Raw genomic sequence first — 20235 nt, forward strand, 5'->3', positions numbered from 1 at the left:
TAAATCATTTGATGAAAAGTAAATTACATTTTGAGTAATCTCAGGAGAGAATATGAAAATCAATATTAAAATATATTCTCTAACAAGTATCTTTTCACTTATTGTAAATTAATTAATTAATTTTATTTATAGATTTTTTTGAGAGTTTCTTCACAGACATTGTGTATGTGTGTGTGTGTGTGTGTGCATGCACACACGCGAGAGTGTGGCTCTACATGCTGTGTATGTAATTACTCTACCACTGGACTACACTCCCAGTTTTTGAAACAGTTTTTAAAAAGCAATGTTGGCTTCACTGGATGGTAAAGAGCATCTCCTATATATCTTACTACCCAAGATTTCTTTGGGCATTATAATGAACTACTGAACCGCTTATTGGATTGGTACTCTGGCTCTTCACTGACTTTGCACCTGAAATTCCTTCTGCTCAGAAAAATCTCAGCTAGGGCAGCAATAGTACTTGGTTCTTTTGTGCAGTGCACAGACCTTATGACAGCCAAGATTCCTACTAATACATTTCATAGGAATATGAGCATTCATAACTTCCCATTGCAGTACCAGTGATATAATAAAATTATCATAACAAAAAACATTCATTAAGTACATATTTTGAGTCAAATGTTTACATGTCACCACTCAGGTTAAACTTTTGAGCTTTTCTGCAAATGTGTACATTCACAGAGATTCTAAGTGACTGTGTATCATGACCAATGCTATACTGAAAATAATGATAAAGTCTAGATTTGAATATATGGTGATTGACTTCAAAAGGTAATCTCTTAACCTCAACCCTAATGTGGTTTCACAAATTTATTAGGAACAGCTCAAGGGTAAGTTTCCGGGTCTTCCGTGTACGTGTACTTCTCTCCTTGTATCACATGTATCCATGTACTTCACTTCTTGTATCATTGTAGCAAAGCAAAAAGATAATCCTCAGACAAAGAAGTCTGAAAATCACTAGAAAGTATTTTGTTGATGAATAATGTTTTAACATTGTTTATGGAATTATTTATGACCCAATTTATTATGGAAATGATTTCAATATCTCTCACTTAAATCAAACCAAATGTGGTGGTATATTAAGCAACCAAACAAGTAAATTGGAGCCATTCATATATTTCAGTAGAGAATCTGGGATGAACAGCATTGGTTCTCTGTAGAATGAATGCCAATCTTAAATCTCTTAATCATGCATGACTATGAGACAGAATACTACTCCTAAAACAACAGATATATTACTACTACTAATAATAGGCTGCCATTAATTGAATATTTTCCATGAACAGGACACATGTAGGTGTTTTCTCGAGACCTTAAAAAAATCACATATGGTAGCTTTTAGCCAACCCTTTTGTACATAAGGAAATGATCTGTGATTACTTACTGGTTAGAAAGAAAAGACTAATAAAATTATAAAAGACACTTAGGGAAAATCTGAGATGTATAAAATGAGCCAGCAAGAATAAACAAAAGGGAGAGAAATGAAGGCTAAAAACATTGCTGGAGGAATTAGAGAAGACGTTATAGAATAAGACTATCTGTTAAAAATATTACCTATGATTTTCCAGCCTACAATGATACCCCTACTGTCTAAACTGAACAAAAACATTTCTGAAAAATATTGCTTGGTAATGTTCCCTCAGTTTCCTCAAGCATAAGCCTCTCCTCCCCAGGACTCCATCATCTACTCTTGGAATGGGTTCAATACAAGACTCCATAGCTGGCACTGAAGGGGACTGAGACAACAGATAGTTTTGAATCCACATGATCCAGGAATGCTCCTTCCAGCCAATGAGAGCATTATGATGAAGTAATATGTACTGCAATAAAATTTCAGTGTAAATTGAAAATCTAAGGAATTCTGGAAGTTAATTGTTATTCTGTATGATTATTGCCTATTTTTAATCAATTACATTCTAATAAAAGTAAGTTTGACGTTAACAAACAGAAAAGGGGGATTCTCTCAGTGGTTACAGATAGAAAGCAGCCTCAACACATCTTGTTGAGGTAGGAGTCTTCATGCATTATTCTCCATATATTTACCAGGCAGGAAATAGACACAGAGAGAGGCTAAGTGACTTGCCCAAGGACTAACAAGGTTTAAATGACATGACAGCAGTTATGTATGATAAATATGAATAATCATATGTACTATGATGTTCAGTAACACACTGTAGAAATTATGAGGGTTGAGAGAAGATTGAATTTGAGTTTGATCTTGAGTATAGGATTTATACTGGCAGAGATAGAATTTCTTAAAAGTAGGGAATAGCACAGCCTAATAGAATGGAGATAAGTTAAAGAATCAGAAGTTCAATCAAATGCAAGTGACTTTTTTTAACATTGAGATTTCTTCTGTTAAATTCTTCCATTAAAGCAATCTATTTCTACTATTTAGCCTGTTGCAAAATCAATTGATTCATTTGAAATGCTAGCACTTAGTGGTTTTTCGGGCAACCTAAACGTCTCAAAGAATGCTAAAGGGATCTCATGGAATCTTTCTTATGGACCTGCAGTTTGTAATAGAGTGCTTCATTAGTGGGAGATTATTTTTATGTTATCTCAAAGGATGGAACAGAGAAACTAACTACTATAATTCTTTTTTATTTTTATGGCATATTTGCTCTTACTATTATATCTGTTGGAATAATTTTTTCCCCTCTAAAATAAAGATGGAAAATATTTGGTTAGTAATTATAGTAGCTTTCACTTTCTACTGAGTGCTTTTTATGTACCAAATATTTTCTTGGGATATTTTAAGTATATTATCTTTTTCTTAAATAGCTCTGTAAAATAAGGCATTATAACTTATTTTACAAAAAAAAAGGAAGCTTAAACTCAGAGAAATTAATTAAATAAGCTTAAGAGTGCATAGCTAGAGAGTGACATAGTCTGGATTTGAACTTATCTTGTCTGACTTAAAAGCTTAGAATGTTTGTAGTTCATTCACTGCTTCTACTTTTAGTGTATAGTTGGCATTATTAAAATATGATTTACAGTTTTAGAATCTATTTTTACAAAGCCCATTGTGTATTATTTTCTAAAAGGACTTTGCTTGGCTTGGTTATAGTCTAAATATCCCCATTTTTCTTAGTAATGCTCTAAATAGGTCTAAATTTTTTATCCTTAAGGTAATGGTTTTTAAATGAAAGAGGTTTTTTTTTTAATGAAATCCCTGTACAAACAAAATTTTATGTGAATATCTAATAAATAAAATGGAAAAGTGTTTTTTTGTCAGACATGGCCCAATATATTCCCTAAAATTACGCCATTAAATTCTGGGGAACATACTATGAAAATCCTTATACTAACTTCGTGCATTATGTGCCCTTTCATATGAATGAGTAAAATATTATTCAAACTTAGTTGTTTCCACTTTGTACATGGCAATAAGTGGCTAAAATCACCTAAAGCTGTCAGTAGACCACTCTTCAGTTTGTTAGGTGAGAAAAGAGCTAACATTGCAGTAGACATTTTAAGTTGCTAAATAAAAAAGCATATGAGGGTATCAATTTTTAAAACAAATAAAAGTTATTGTCAGATTTTGTTTTTTTTTTAAACAAATTCTACCACATTTAAGTATCCAAAAGTAATTTATTTCTGGGAACTTGGTTCAGTGTTTTCTGCTTTAAAATTTTTGGTCTGGCTTCTTTTATAATAGCAGTTTATATATTTCTGTTTGAAGCCACATTTAGAATTTCTTGCATAGAAAGGTTATTTTACAAATTATCTTAATTCTTGGAGTTTATAATAAATGTTTTTACTATTTCTGTATATGCTCTGAGTTTGGATCACTTAATTTTTGTTGTTATTTGTGTGATATGATAATTAATTATATTATCTGTAAATTAACTCCAAAGTATTTGTACTTAGTTATGAGTAGTATTTTAGGTGTTCAAAAATATTTTTTCCACTGTTTAAATCATTGTAGGTGTGAATGAAAGTTCATTTTTATCAAAACGTCCTTCTGCTTCTGAAGTAAACAGTGTTAATCCAAAAAAGCCTAAGCCCTGTGAGGGTGTTTCTGGAACAAATTCTCCAGCTGAATTCCCTTCACTTAAACCTCCTTCACTGACATCTTCCCAGGCTATGCCATCAAAAGGTAAATATGAAATCTGACATTCTATACTATAAAAATTACTATAGTATTTATACATAAATTTTAGAAATTATTATAAATTTTGAAACTATCAGTGATTATTTAATGTTCAAAAGTGATGAGTTTTGAATCATAAATGTTCTGAATTTATTTTAGGTGCAAACACCTCATCAAATCAATCTAAAAATGGAACACCTTTTTCAAGAGCTTGTCCAAAGTGCAATATTCATTTCAATCTTTTGGATCCTTTGAAAAATCACATGAAGGTAAAACTTTCAGAATTTAATTTTTATAAAGGTTGAAGCCAGGCATGGTGGCACATGATTATATTTGCAACTACTTGGGAAGATGAGGATAGAGGATTACAAGTTCAAGGCCAGTTGGGCAACATAGTGAGACTCCCCCACTCAAAAAGGAATTTTTTGAGATTTATAGTCACTATGGTCTATCTCAATATTTAGATCAGAAATTTTCTCATAATAGAATTTCTATGTAGCTTAGATAAAAATCTGCTTTCATAGTAATTATGTAAGACTGGCATTCCTTAATCATCAGATTTAAGAAATTAAGTTCATATATGTATAATGGATGCTTATTCTTATTTTATTTTAAAAATCAGTATTTTATTGGTCACATTGTTTTTCAAATTTAGAAAACATTTGTTTAATTTTTAATAACTTAGATATTTGTTACCTTATTTTCATAATCATCAACATGTACATGTCACATTACATATGAAAATCTGAGTTTTTACATTTTGATTTTTAATAGTCAGACATAAACTTCAAATGGTGAAGTGTTTCATATGAAATAATTGTTTTAACACACAGTTCAGAGCATAGTTTATATAATTCTCTTGAACTAGTTTGAGCTTTTTATTATTGTAGGAGGCTCTGAAATTCAGATTTTAAGGAATTTTTTAGATTATATAAGAAAAAGAAGGGTTCTGTGGCAAAGAAGTAAGGAAAAATTCTTGCTCACTATTTCAACGGTACACAGCTTTTTTGTCGCATTTTACAAAAAAAGAAAGAAAGAAAAAAGCAAGGAATCCTTTTAAATTTTTAAATACAGGCTCTTTATTAATGTACAGACTATATTTGATCTATACCACTTCCAGCTCTAGTAGTAGTGTAGTGTAGCCTCTAATCACTTCAATTTAGTGCTTAGGTTCTATATGAAACTATTCCCCTGTGAGTATTTTCAATTTCCTCTTCTTTATAATGTTTTGGTGAGACACCTGATGTTTTTTATGTTTTGCATTATAGGTGGAGAGGACAAAAAAAAGACTACATTCAGTCCTCCCCGAAACTGATCAAACTTTAATCTTTTAGTTATTCTTTTGAAATTTTTTAATTTTTAAATTTATAATTATTAATATGTCCTTATTGTACAAATTAAGAAGTTTCACTGTGATGTTTCAATGCATGTATATATATTGTGCTTTGATCATATCCATCCACTCTCCTACCCTCTCTTGTCCTTCCTTTCTGACCCCTACATTTTGTCCCTTTTCTCTTCCTTAAGAATGTCTTTCCTATTTCCAGGTTATCTTTATGTATTTTGGGCAGTACTGGAGACTTGACTGGACCCAGGGCTTTGTGCATGCTAGGCTCTACCATTGTGCTACATCTTAGCTATTTTTTAAGTTTCCACATATGAGAAAAAAATATAATGCTTGTTCTGTCTCTTAATTATTTTGCTTAATATGGTGTTCTCCAATTTCATCTTTTTTTTTCTGCACATGACGTGATTTCATTTATCTTCATGGCTGCAAAATATATACCGTTTTTCTTAATCCCCCTCATATGTCGATCAGCAACTAGTCTAATTCCATAGCTTGGCTATTGTGAATAGTACTGTAGTAAAAATGGATATGTAGGTATCTCTTGTATGCTGACTTAATTTCCTTTGGATAATAATAATATACCCAGAATTGATAAACTTGAATCATATGATAGTTCCATTTTTAATTTTTAAAAACTATTTTGAGGAACCTTGATACCCATTTTTATAGTGTCTGTTTGTACTGTTATATTCCCACAAGAGTATAAGAGGTTTTTTTCCATGTCTTTGCAAGCATTTTTGGATTTTGTTTTTGATAATAACATTCTAAGGTAAGATAGAATCTCAATGTAGTTTTGATTTGTAGTTCCCTGATGGATGAAGATATTGAATATTTTTTCATGTATTTATGGCCATTTGTATTTCTTTAGAGAAGTGTCTGTGTAGATAATCTGCCCATTCTAAAATTTAGATTACTTTACTTGTTCTTCTGTTGTTAAGTTTTTTGAGTTCTTTATATGTCCTGGATATTAATAATTTGTTAGATGAGTAGTTGAAAAAGTTTTCTCCCATTCTATAGGCTGTCTTTTCATTCTGTTGTTCCCTTGCACTGCAAAAGCATTTTAGTTTAATATCATCCCATTTGTCAGTTCTTGCTTTTGTTCCCTGAGTTATTGAAGTCCTATTCAGGCAATCAACGATTGCTTGTATCAGTATCTTGAAATTTTTCCCCTATGTTTTCTTCTAGTAGTTTCAGAGTTTCAGGTCTTACATTAAAGTCTTTGAACCATCCATCTTGACTTTATTTTTGTTCAGGATGTAAGATAGGGTCTCGTATTTTCAGTCTTTTATAAGTGAATATCCAGTTTTCTATCCAGTTTGAAAAGGTTTCTTTTTTCTGATATGTTTTTGACACCTTTGTCAAGAATCTGTTGGCTCAAGATTGGTGGCTTTATTCTTGTTTTTCTATTCTATTCATAGCCTTCATGTTTGTTTTTACGTCAGTACATATCTTTGTTACTATAGCTGTGTAGTGTATTTTTAAGTCAGGTATTGTGATGGCTCCTACATTGTGCATTCTGCTGAGGATTGCTTTGACTATTCTAGGTCTTTTATGATTCCATACAAATTTTAGGATTTTTTTCAAGTTCTATGAATAATGTCATTGATATTTTCTTAGGGATTGCATGGTACATGTAGATCACTTTTGGTGGTATAGCCATTTAATTTATATTCTCCTAATATGAACATGGGAAGCCTTCCCATGTTCCAATAGTTTTTTCTTTTTCCCTCAAGTTCTTTATGTTTATACCTCTTTGGGGTCATTTTTATTATAGAAGTCTTTCACAGTTCTGTTTTTATTTATTCCTAGGTATTTTAGTTTTTGTTTTCTGAGACTACTGTGAATAGGATTGCTTTTTGATTTCTTTCTCAGTGAGTTTGTTATTGGTGTCTAGAAAAGCTACTGATTTTTGTGTGTGCATTTTGTAAAATCTTACAACTCTGCTGAATTTGTCAGTTCTAAGAGTATTTTGGTGGAGTCTAGGATTTTCTGAGTATAGAATTGTGTCTGTAATCAAGGTATACATTGACTTCCTCCTATCCTATCTTTATCCCTTTTATTTCTTTCTGTTGCCTGATTGGCCTGGCTAAGGTTTTAAGTACTACTATATTGAATAAGAGTGGTGGAACATGTATGAAGGCACGAATTGGTGTCAATACACTTTATATATAACCAGAGGTATGAAAAAGTGTACTCTATATGTGTAATATGAATTGTAATGCATTCCACTGTCATATTTATAAAAAATTATAATTGTAATGCATTCCACTGTCATATTCAATTAAAAAAAAGATTGGTGAGAATAGGTATACTTGTCTTATTGCTGAGTTTATTTATTTATTTATTTTAGTGTTTATTTTTTAGTTGTAGCTGAACACAATACCTCTATTTTATTTATTCATTTTTACGTGGTGATGAGGATCAAACCCAGTGCCCCGCATGCACTACGCTAGCGTTCTACTGCTGAGCCACAACTCCAGGTCCTTGTTGCTGAGTTTAGAAGGGACACTTTCAATTTTTTTGTATTCAGTATGATGTTGGCTATGGGTGTGTTATATATATCCTTTATATGTTAAAGTATGATTGTGTTATATATAGTTTATTCAGAGCATTTTATCATGAAGCTTTACTGAATTTTATCAAAGGTTTTTTTCTCTTATCTATGAGATCATGTTTTTTTTAATCCTCTATTAATTTTTGTATTAATGTGCTATATTACATTTATTGAATTGTGTGTGTTAAACCATCCTTGCATCCCTTTCATGAAGCCAACTTGTGGACAAGCTTTTTAATGTGCCATTGAATTTGATTTGTATTTTATTGAGAATTTTGCATTTATTTGCATTTATGTTTATCAAGGATATTAGTCTATAGTTTTCTCTTTTTTTGTTGTGTCATTATCAGGTCTTGGTTGCCGGGTAATTCTTGCTTGGTAAGCTGAGTTTGGAAACATTTTCTTCCTTTTTTTTTTCTAAATAGCTTAAGAAGCATTGCTGTTCTTTAAAAGTCTGGTAAATTTCAGCATTGAATCTGTCTAGGCGTGGGCTTTTCCTTGTTTGGAGACTTTTCTCCTGCTTCAGTCACATTGCTCATTACTGATCTATTTGGATTTTTAAAATATGTGTCCAGAATCTCCTCCATTTTTTCTAGATATTCCATTTTTTTTGGTATGTAGTTTTTCCAGATTTTCCCAAAGGATCTTATGAATGTTGTCTTTTGTAGTATACCTTTTTCATCTCTAGTTTTGTTAATTTGGGTCTTCTCTTTCTTTTGGTTAAATTTGGTAAAAGTTTTTCAATTTCATTTTTCTTTTCAAAGAAACAGCTCTTTGTTTCATTTATTTTTTCTTTTCTTTTTTGGTACCAGGGATTGAACTCATGGTCACTCAACCACTGAGCCGCATCCCTAGCCCTGTTTTGTATTTTCTTTAGAGACAGGGACTCACTGTTGCTGAGGCTGGCTTTGAACTTGTGATGCTCCTGCCTCAGCCTCCCAAGCCACTGGGGTTATAGGTGTGAGCCTCTGCACCTGGCCCCTTAGTTTATTCTTGTTTTTCAAAGACCTTGAGATTTATCTTAGGTTATTATTTGGGATCTGTTCCCCCTACCTCCCTCAATATAGCCATTCATATCTATAAACTTCCCCCAAAGTACTGTTTTAACTGTATCCCACAGGTTCTACTATATTATGTTTTCACTTTTATTTGATTCTTGGAATTTTTAAATTTCCTTCCTGATTTTTTCCATAACCTACTGTTTGTTCACCAGTGTATTTTTAGCCTCAATGTTTTGATATAATTACTGAAGTTTTTCTTGTTACAAATTTCTGCTTTCATTCTATCATGATACAATAAGATACAAGTAATCATTTCAGTTTTTCTGAATTAGTTAATTCTTGCTTTATGGTCAGAAATATGATCTATTGTGTAAAAAGTTTCATGCACTGATGAAAAGAATACACATTTTGCAGCCCTTAGATGTATATGTCTGTTAAGTTATTTGAACTATGGTATAATTCACCCCTGTTGTTTTTCTGGTTGATTTTATTTGGTCTGTATGGTGAAAGTGGGTACTGCATTTACTCATTATTAGGGCCATCTCTCCCTTTGTGTCCTGTGGTGTTTTATAAAATTGGTGCTCTTATGTTTGGTGCATATATGTTTGTAATTGTTAATGTGTCTTGATGAATTATTTCCTTTATCAATATGTAATGACCTCCTTTGTTTTTTCTGTTTTGTCATCTATGAGTATAGCTATTGCTGATTGCTTTTGGATTTGGTTTGCTTACAGTATCATTTTCCATCCTTTCACTTTCAGTTTGTGTATGTTTTTTCCAGTGAGTTCTTTAGGATGTATATTATTTGGTCTTCTTTTTTAATCTAATGAGCTAATTTGCACCTTTTAATTGAAGAATTAAGACCATTTATGTTGAGAATTCTTATTCAAAGGTGTGTGTGCACTTTTTTCTTGTTATTCTGTAATTTTAAAAATTATTTTATTTGTGCCAAAGATTGAACTCAAGGGCATTCAACCACTGAGTCATATCCCAAGCCCTGTTTTGTATTTTATTAGAGACAGAGTCTCACTGAGTTGCTTAGGGTCTTGGTAAGTTGCTAAACCTGACTTTGAACACACAACCCTCCTGTCTCAGGCTGCCCAGGTGCTGGGATTACAGACATGTGCCACCATGCCTGGCTGAAGTTTTTTTTTTTTTTTTTTTTTTTTTTTTTTTTTTTTAGAGAGAGAGAGAGAGAGAGAGAGAGAGAGAGAGAGAGAGAAAATTTTTAATATTTATTTTTTAGTTTTTGGCAGACACAACATCTTTGTATGTGGTGCTGAGGATCGAACCCGGGCCGCACGCATGCTAGGCGAGCGCACTACCCCTTGAGCCACATCCCCAGCCCAGGCTGAAGTTTTTTCCTAGTTGTTTTGAATGTTCTATTTTGTGTCTTGCTCTTTTATTCATCTTAGAGATTTGATGATTTTATTAATACTGTTTGGTTCTCTCCTTTTTTTTTTCTTATTAGCTGTTCTAATCTCGTCTACTGAAATTTATTTTTTCCTGTGTCATTATTTTTGTGTTAGTCTTTCTTCCTCACTTCTGTGTAGAATTCCCTTATGTATATTCTATAATGCTGATTTAGTGGTCAGGAATTCCTTTAATGTATGCTTATCATGAAAGTTCTTTATTTTTCCTTTGATTTGGGAAACTTTGCTGGGTATGGTAATTGAGTTTGACATTTTTTTTTAGGCCTTGAAATACATCATTCCTTGCCCTTCTGGCCTTTTTGAGTTTCTTCTGAGAAATCCACTATTACTGATGTCTTTGTCTTAAAATATGACTTGACCCTTCTTTTTTGCAGCTTTATAAATATTTTTTGTTAGGTACTTTTGGGAGTTTAAATATAATATGTTGTGGGTAAGCTTTTTTTTTTCTTTTCTTTTTTCTTTTTGTTATGTCTACTTGGGTTTTTTTGTTTTATTTTGTTTTGTTTTGATACGGGGGATTGAACTCAGAGTAACTCAACCACTGAGCCACACCCCCAGCCCAATTTTGTATTTTATTAGAAATAGGGTCTCACTGAGTTGCTTAGTGCCTTGGCAGTTGCTGAGTCTGGCTTTGAACTCATGATCCTCCTATCTCAGCCTCCCAAGTTGCTGGGATTATAGGCAAGCACCATGGCGCTTGGCTACTTGGGGCTCTTTATGTCACTTTGACCTGCATATCCATGTCTTTTCCAGGATTTGGGAAGCTATCTTCTGACATTTCACTGAATAGACTTTCTATGCCTTCAATCTGTATCTCTTCTCCCTCATTCTTTCTGATCATACCTGTGTTTGGTTCTTTAATGGTATCCTAGAGATCTTGTATATTATGTTCATTTTTACTGATTTTTTTAAAAATTAGTTTCTGAATATGATAACTCCTCAACTTTTTCTTTAAGTCTTGTTATTCTTTCTTTTGGTCTATCTAATGTTTTGGTGGGGCTTTCAAGTGAGTTTTTAAAAATCTGACTTATTGAGCTTTGTATTTCCAAGAATTATGGTTGGTTCTGTTTCAAAATCCCTGTCTATCAAATTTCTCATTCATATCCTGCATTGGTCTCCTTAATTCATTCAGCTCTTATATCCTCTTGAAATTCATTGAACTGTTTTTTAAAAAAATTATTCTTTTAATTTCTCTGTCAAGTAGTTGATCTACTTTTATATCTTTGGATTAGAGATTTATTAGAGATTTATAAACCTCAGGAGCTATTCTACTGCCTTGTGCTTTCACATTTCTTGTGTTTGTATGTTGAGATTTGCTCATCTGCTGGGATGGATATCTTTCACTCTTTTCCACTATTTCTTGGTGAGCCCTGGGTTACTGGGTTTCTATTTAGTATTGAATTTAATTCAATTTGTACTTCCTTGTGTACTTTCCTGTGGCTTCTTTGGCTGTGGTTAAAGATTTTTACACAATATATAATATGTCAGAGCCTAAGTGATTTATTTTCTTTATAGGACTTGCAAGAGGGTAGTCTGTCTGGTATTTCAGGCAATTTTGCTATAGACAGCAATAGATATAGAGTGTACCCTCTGTGATTACTCCTATAGTGGGAATCGAAGCCCCTATCAGGTATGTGTTGGGGGTTTCCCTGGGCTTTGTGGATCTTGGCTGTTAACTTGGAAGCAGTTCTGCTACTGGCTGTTCCAATTGTGGTGTTGTCCTGGAGCCTTTATCTTTTGTTTAGACATTCAGGGTATCTCTAGTTGTTTCATGGGGAGAAACAATGGCCAGTTACAGCTCCCTCCACTGTCACACTCACCTCCAACCCTATCAGCAATATGCTGTCTGATAGGGTATGGGAATGACAGATATTGAGGCCCCATATATAGGCACCATATGTATGGTGCCTATAACAGTTATGCTATTTCTTCTGTTCTTGTTATAGTAGTGAGGGTTCCCAAGAGGGACTTCAGATTCACCCATCTTGCCATGCTTGCTTGGAGACAGGTTATAGTCTGTGGGCTTTTATTCCTCCTATTCTCTAAGTTGAAGTATCTGCCAAGGTTTAAGTGTGGCCCAAGCAAGGCATAACTCCCCTCAGCTGGGTTGGGAGTGTAGCTCAGTGGCAGAGCACCCAGCTGATGTGTTCAACACAATCAGACTCAATCTCAATCACTGAAAAAAAAGAAGAGGAACAAAGAAGAAAGAAAAAAATGAGATAGATAAATAAAGTAAAATCCAAAAACTAAAAACAGTAATACCAAAACAAATGAAAAGAATGAAAAAAAATAATATTAAATAACAAACAGTTAAAATAATAAAAATAGAATTAATCAAAGGGATAAAATATAGTTGGAGAAAAGTAAAATAGAAAAGGGAGAAGGGAAGAGAAGAAAAATGTTTCATATTAAAAAGAGGAGAAAAATACAGGCATGGTGGCACATGCCTGTAATACCAGTGACTTGGGAGGCAGAGGTAGGAGGACCTAGAGTTCAAAGCCAGCTTCAGCAATTTAGCAAGGCACTAAGTAACTCAGTAAGACCTTGTCTCTAAATAAAACACAAACAAGGGCTGGGAATGTGGCCAAGGGGTCGAGTGTCCCCGAGTTCAGTCCCCAATATCAAAAAAATAAGAGGGAAAAAGGGAAATAACCACAAAACAGCACATAAAAATAATAACAACAACAAAAACTTAAGCCAGGTGTGGTGGTATATGCCTGTAATTCCAGTTATTCAGGAAGTTGAGGCAGGAGGATCACAGGTTCATAGCCAGTATTGAAGAGAAATGAAAAGGGCTGGGTATGTAGTGCAGTTTTGAAAGTACCCCTGAGTTTAAAAAAAAAAGTAAAACTATGAATAAAAAAAAATGAATATTTTCTTTTCCCTCAGGTCCCCAAGTGAGCAGGAAGGATAGAAACTCTTTGACTGTGCTGATCAGAGAATTTCTTTGTCTTTAGTCTGTGTGCTGCTTGGACAGAGAAAAGACTGGGGCTTACTCCTTTCTTTTGTGGTACTAGTCAGTTGACTGATGGTAGTAATTTGTGGCTTGATTCAGTTGAAATACCTCTCAGCTGCTTTGTACACCAGAATGAGCTAGTGTGGAATGCAGAGTTCCCTAGAAACAAATTCTCTCTGGAGCTATTTGTGTTATGCACTTCTAGAGCAGAGATGATGCTGACATCATGGCATGTCAGAATGTGGAACTCCCCAAATCTTCTCTTCAAAGCTTAGCACTTGGAGGGTAGAGCTAATACTAGCTCTGTGGAGTATCCCTGTATGGCCCCCCAAGGATGGAGAGAGGATATAGAGTCTCAAAGATCTGTGGTGGAAGGGATGGTGGTGAGTTCTGCATAATCCACAGTCCATGGTTCTGGTGTTTCCAGTCCTGGCTACATGTGACTGCTTATTCCCCAGACTCTGAGAGCTGCGTCTGGCAAACTGCCAGGTCTAATGAGAAGCATCTTCTGTTACTGCATATGCTGATTGCTAAAGCAGTAAGTAACCTCAGACAATAGGACCTTTTCTAAGATGGCTCCAAATTATAAAACTGAGAATATGCAAAGAAGTACAGGGGTCTTCTACAGAGCCAATTCAACATGCAAACTGTACTGTTGTTTGCTTAGCCTATATTTCTGCAGGAGGCTGAATCCTATGCCAGTCATGTTTGTTGGGACTCTGTTTCTTCTCTACCTCTGGGGCATACTTCCCTGGGATTGGCACTGGTGCATTTTGTTTCATTCTGTCTTCCACAGTCCATTTTATTTGGGCTTCTCCAAATCTCTATCCACAGTTGAAACCTGGTATTTTCTCATAGTCATTCATCTCAGTGAGCAACTATGTTACAGTTATTTTAATTTGGTTTCAAGGAGATGCAGGCAAGTGTATAATGCCTCTAATCTACCATTTTTGGAAGATCTCTTGCTACTATGTTCTCTTAGTCACATTTATTTATTTATTTATTTATTTATTTATTTATTTATTTATTTTTACTAGGTGACAAAGTCACATTATTAAAAATTAAAAATAGGAAGGTGTGTATGGGAAGAATCTTTACCTCAGACTCTTATGCCCTGGTTGCCAGTTTTATATCCTTCCTGATTTTCTTTCCACATATAGAAGTAGACATGAATGTTCTTATTTCCCCTCTATTTTGCATACAGTCTGTATACAAAATAGAATCAATTCAACATGCAAAACATACACACTTCTGGGCCTGGAGAGATTGGCAACTTTCTTCCAAGTGTGACTTTCACATGTTATAGCATTATTTGTGATTACTTGTACTGGAAATAACCAAAATATTAAAAGATTTATGTAATGGAACACTGTAACATTTTATGAAAGGAGAGTATCTCTATAATAGATAAACTGGGACAATGTGTAAGAAATACTATTTAACTAAATTGAATGCAATTGAATAATATATGTGTTTATAATAATGAAGTCTCAAAGCATAGTCACAAATCTAGGAAGGACATGTTTAAAACTGGAGAGTTTTTCAGGGACAGAAAGAAAAATACTACTTGATCTCACTCAGTGGGCAGTTTTAAAAAGTTGATCTCATAGAAATCAAATAGACTAGAGGTCATCAGAGATGGGGACAAGTAGAGGGGGAAGGGAATAGAAATTGGTTGGTCACCAGGTACAGTGTTATAGTTTGATAGGCACAGCAAATTCTTATGTTCTATGGCATAATAGGGTGAGTATAATTAACAGTAATGCATTCTATATCTCATATTAGAAGAGGATTTTGATTGTGTTCACACAATTGCATCATAAAAATGTAAAAATCACATTGTTTCAAAAATGTATAAATATAATGTGTTGATCATAAAAATTAAAAAATAGAAAACTCGGGACTTTTTTTACATTTTAGCTTTTATATTTTTATATTTCAGTTAAAATTTAATATAATTTCCATAAAATAAAGTAATTTTTAGATCAATAATTTAAAAAAACTTAAATAGAAGTTTTTGATAAATCAAAGTTCATTATATCACAGTTAATGTTTTTTTCCCAATGGAAAAATATTAAAATATCCTATAATAATTTATTTGATTCCATGTGTCAAACATAAAACTAAGCTTTAAATAAATACCTTATTTCATTTATTCTTTAGGAATTTCTTAAAGTTAGACATTTTTCTCATTGTATCATTAGTTAATTGGTATTCTAACCATACCTCTTATAGTAAAGCCCAAGTGCTGATGAATACTTTTTTTTCTTTAGCAAAAATGTCTGTAGGTTGTTTTCTTTACTATTAGGTAGAAATTTGAAAATACATGTATGATATAGTAAGATATACTATAGATAGTGAGGTACACTAAAAATAATAAGTAAATTATTTGCTTGTCATATAAACTTTTCCAGAGTATTCATTATAATTTTAGTCTTTATTTACATTAATTTTGACTGGTACATAAAGCATAAAATTTTACATATTAATGGGGTACAATGCTTTGATATGTGTCCATTGTTTAATGTTTTACTCTGCAAACACTTATCAATTCTTTATGGTGAAAACTTTAAATTTTCTGGCTTTTTTTAAAAAAAAAATTAGCTGTAGGTGGACACAATGTCTTTATTTTTATTCATTTATTTTTATGTGGTGCTGAGGATTGAACCCAGTGCCTCACTCGCACCAGGTGAGCACTGTACCACTGATCCATAATCCCCACTCCCTTTTTCTGGCTTTTTAAAAGTGTACAGTGCATTATTATTATCTATAGACACCCTACTATGTAATAATAGCATACCAGAACTTGTATTCCTATCTAACTGTAGTTTAGTATCCACTGATAAAACTTTTTACATATCCTTATCTTCACTTATTCTGTCCTAGATATATAATCACATCTCAATCCATATCTTTCATTACTTAGCTGATATTTGTGAAACAGAAGAATCTAGCTTTCATAACTGTATCATGAATGTATCCTTAACATTTTAAAATGTTCAAAAAGTGTTTTGTTTTTGATTCTAGTGTTCAGTGTTTGTTGTTGTTTGTTTTTTGTTACTTTTTGTTTTGGTACTGGGAATTGATCTCAGGGGCTCTTTACCACTGAACTACATTCCAGTTCTTTTTTTTTTGTTGTTGTTTTTTTGCAACAAGGTCTCACTAAATTGCAGAGGGTCTCATCTAGAAAGTAATAAGTTTCTTTTTCTTTTTCTTTTTTTTTTGATACTGGGGATTTAGGGGCACTTTACCTCTGAGCTACATCCCAGTCTATCTATCTATCTATCTATCTATCTATCTATCTATCTATCTATCTATCTATATTAGACGAATATTTTTAAGATTAATAATTTTATAGTGACATAACTTACTATGGAAAGTTTGAGTCAGTCTTCTCTAGTGTACAGTGTATTCTTTTGACTTTATATTTGTGTCTTCCTTTGTTTTAGCACAGTTTTCCTGAATTATATTTTAAAATATTTATTCCATACAGTTGTATGTCCAAAATGAATTTTTCTTTGCATGCTATATCTGTCACTTTCTCTCTAATCTTAATCTCTCTTTTTTTAAACCTTGCTTTTCTCATTACTGGCCTCTCTTTCCCTTTTTTTATTTTGCAGTATCTGTTTACTACTATCCTTGTTTCTAATTTATCTTAACTCTCTGTTATTCATTTTTCCCTGTCCTTTTTCCCTTGATGTGCTACTTCTTTATCTCTCTCTGGGGGTGAGGTGGGATTCTAAAGCAAGTTTATTTCTGTAGAAAGGGCATGTTTTATGTTTGTGCACAGGGAAGAGGAAGAGGAAACCTAGGTATTCAGCCTCTTTTTTTCCCCTTCTCAGAACCCAGTGTCTAAGTTTTCAGCAACATCATGCAGTGCTTTAGCAATCTTACTGGGACCAGAGATGTTAGGATCATGAAGTGTCAGACTGGTCAACAATTGTTTAAAGTCATCCAGGCTTCATGGTAGAGATGACAGATTTCCAGGTCTAAGAGATGACCTGTTGTTGGTGAGGGATCCTGATTGAAGTTGAGCAAGAGACCAGTCTTGTGCTGGGGCAGCCACAGAAAGAACTGGTGCAGTGTTATATTCTTTGTTAATTGTGTGGCTGCTTTACCCCACACCTGGGCCTGGAGCTCCAAACGTTGCCCCAACAGGCTTTGGTTGGTCACTGAATGACAGAAAACTTCTTGGTTGTGTGAGACTGTTCAGAGGTCACTTACATCAATGGCCTCAGGGGGTAGGATGGAGAAGAAGGTACCCTCAAACAGTGGATAGTTTCTTGTGGGCTCCATGGGCCTGGGACTAGAGTATAGGCTCTAGAGAGATTTAAAAGCAACCCACATGGGGACACATCACCTCAGCTTTGCTGTCTCTTCTTACATCTGCTCAAGGATAACATTTTCCTGATGTTTTGTTAGAATTGTATATATTCCTTTTATTAGCCTCCTTTTATCTGAAAGTATTTTTGTTTAGATGAGAGCCTAGATTTCTAGTATAGTCTCACAGCCTGCTAGTTGGGTTATATAATTCTTTGCTTGGCAGAAGACTTCCTGAAAATGCAGTGTGTGTGTCTGCTTCTTTCTATAGCACTGCCTTTTCAGCTTTCCTTTTCCAAAGTAGGTCTGGGTTACTTCTTCTGCCATGCTCTTGACCAGGTTCTATATCTGCGTTTGCCTGCCTGCCTATCTATCTATCTATCATCTCTCTATCTATCTATCTATCTATCTATCTATCTATCATCTATCTATCTATCCTTTCACTTCAGGATATGCCTATCATGTCACCTCTTTCAGGATATATATTTAAATTGTCATATTTCTGTTTTTCTGTTGTTGTTGCTGGTGGTGGTGTTTTTTGTATGTTTGTTTGTTTGTTTTCTTTTATGGTGCTGTGGATCAAACTTAGGTCTTTGCATATGCTAGGCAAGTGCAGTACCACTGAGCTATATTCCCAGCTCCCTTTACTGACACTTTCTAAGATCTTTTGGATTCTTTTGTCTTTGATCTCCTTCTGACTACATGCTTTATTTCTTGGATGCTTTGGGTAGTGCTTTTGTATATTGTGGCCTCTGGATTTTCTCTGGATCTAAGTTTCAGTGAAAATCGGGTTTGTGGAATTTGGTTGTTGTGGCTTTTGGATGAATTCCTATAAGTGGGGAAATGTTGACTTATGTAGGATGTTTGTATGAGAAGTTCTATTTTACTATTTAAAAATTGCATTCCATATTCTTTGCTCTGAAAATTCTACCTAAATTTTTAGGGCACTAACAAAGCTATGGAAGATGACCTATGTATTGGGAAACGTAAAGATGAGAATAGCATTAAAGACATTTAATATTTGTAGACTAGCCAGCCCAGGAAAATAAAGGCTGTGTGAAGGGTTGTAGTAAAGGGTGAGAACTAAAAGGGTTCGGGAGCTGAACAAAAGATAACCAGTTGATTTTGGACCATAGTTCACTGTCATTAGTGCTCATTTCTTAAGTTTCTTTCTTGCCTGTCTTTTTTTTTCCTCCTGTAGGCTATTTTGCTCCTTCCCTTCTCCCTCATTCACTATAGCCATTGTCCACATTTGGTTGTCAGCAGTTTATTATTCAGCTGTTTTTCATAGGGATCTTAAATATTGCTTAAAAATAAGTTATTGTGAGGGCTGGGGTTGTGGCTCACTGTAGAGCACTCATATATCACGTGTGAAGCGCTGGGTTCGATCCTTAGCACCACATAAAAATAAATAAAATAAAGGTATAGTTTCCAACTACAATTAAAAAACAATTTTTTAAAGTTACTATGAACAAGATTTGTATGTTAATTTTTAAAAATCTGATCCTGTCTTTTCTGTAAAAGAAAAAAAAAGAACAGCAAGTAATTGATTATATGTTATATATATATATTGTAATTTATTACTCTAGATCAACTTTAATTTCAAATTAGACATTTCTGGAGAATATAAACCTTGCAACATACTCTCTCATAAACTATTTTGTAGATTTTAGAAAATAATCAGGTGCTAAATATGACTCAGAATAACTTCTACTAAAAGCCAGATCTTGTGTTTAGGACACAAAATAATCTGCATTTCTTATTAGGAAGACTTTTCTCTATTATTTATTTTTGTGCATTATAACTTCTCATTGTTTGAGATCTTCCTCCAAGGAATCCTTCAAATAAGTGAAGAGTTTTGTTTGTCAAAATGGTGCCAGTGATACATATTAGTAGTAGTAAGAAGATACACATTTTGAGTAATTTTTCTAATAATGCTAGTTGTTTTATTCCCTACCATGTTTTTCTTCATTTATCCTTAAAGTAGAAAGTAGCATTTTTTTTAAAAGAAGGAACTTAGTCTTGTAAAACTCCTTAGAAATAGTCTGAATTTCCTAAGTTTGAGCTCTCAGATATTATGTGATATTGCAAGAAGAATATAGGAACATAAATAGCAAAACCTTTCTTACCTCCCTTTTTATGTTGTATTTCTATTTCAATTATAATTTATTCTGAATGGAAGACTACAGAGATTCATGTTGTATTAGAGAAGTAATCTATTTGTCCTAATTTTGCATATGGGTGAAACCTCAACTCCTTAACATAGGTTAGTTATACCACTTATTTGTGGCCCATTTTACTTAGTATTTTTTTTGTGTCTATTTTAGATTTTTTGTGTATGTGTGTGTGTTATTTCTTTTCAAATTTATAAATTGATAAGTAAAACAAAATAAGTAAAATAAGTAAAATGCAACCTTGAAAGAAATGTTGTAAGTCTGTCTTGGACCAGAAAGGCCCACTGTCCCTTGTAATACAGAGTGTTCCAAATGTTGTCTAACATTTTACATGTGGTAGAAGTGGATGTTGT

General features: G+C 33.4%; 2 pseudogenes; one reads left to right on the forward strand and one right to left on the reverse strand.

Moving 5' to 3' along the window:
* The first annotated feature begins 283 nt into the window (after window positions 1-283).
* Window positions 284-20235, forward strand: part of LOC143387998 (zinc finger protein 280D-like) — a 75152-nt pseudogene continuing 55200 nt past the window's right edge.
* Window positions 17227-17684, reverse strand: LOC143389985 (ran guanine nucleotide release factor pseudogene; annotated as a pseudogene).

Source organism: Callospermophilus lateralis, unplaced genomic scaffold (genome assembly GCF_048772815.1).
Source record: "Callospermophilus lateralis isolate mCalLat2 unplaced genomic scaffold, mCalLat2.hap1 Scaffold_183, whole genome shotgun sequence".
Classification (NCBI taxonomy): Eukaryota; Metazoa; Chordata; class Mammalia; order Rodentia; family Sciuridae; genus Callospermophilus; species Callospermophilus lateralis.